This window comes from Buceros rhinoceros, unplaced genomic scaffold (genome assembly GCF_000710305.1).
Source record: "Buceros rhinoceros silvestris isolate BGI_N320 unplaced genomic scaffold, ASM71030v1 scaffold10373, whole genome shotgun sequence".
In the NCBI taxonomy this organism is placed as follows: domain Eukaryota; kingdom Metazoa; phylum Chordata; class Aves; order Bucerotiformes; family Bucerotidae; genus Buceros; species Buceros rhinoceros.
This window is the reverse complement of record NW_010401819.1, coordinates 14626-14980: the sequence shown is the minus strand read 5'-3', so window position 1 is coordinate 14980 and position 355 is coordinate 14626.

The following is a 355-nucleotide window of genomic DNA, read 5'->3' as shown; positions in this document are numbered from 1 at the left end:
AGCTCCAGCTGCAGCCACTGGCCAGCCTGGCACCAAAGGGCTGGCATGGCCCTGGTGCAGGCAGCATGTCTGTCCAGGCCTAAGATGCTGGTTTAGGCTGGTGCAAGGTGGGAGTTGTTTTGAGGGGGAATATGCTTCTAAATGCAGTTTCACTGACAGAAAAATGCTGAACCAAGCTGTGCTGTCACTGAAAGCAGTTCGTCATTGCCATTTGTTTCTTCCAGCTTCTGACTTAATGTTTCAGTAGCGCCCAGGCCTGCTAGTATATCCTGTGCCATGTCATGTGGCTGGAGCTTTGGGACTCAGTGGTGGCGAGAAATGGGAGGGGGCCCGGGCGTGCTGGCAGGCTGGAGTT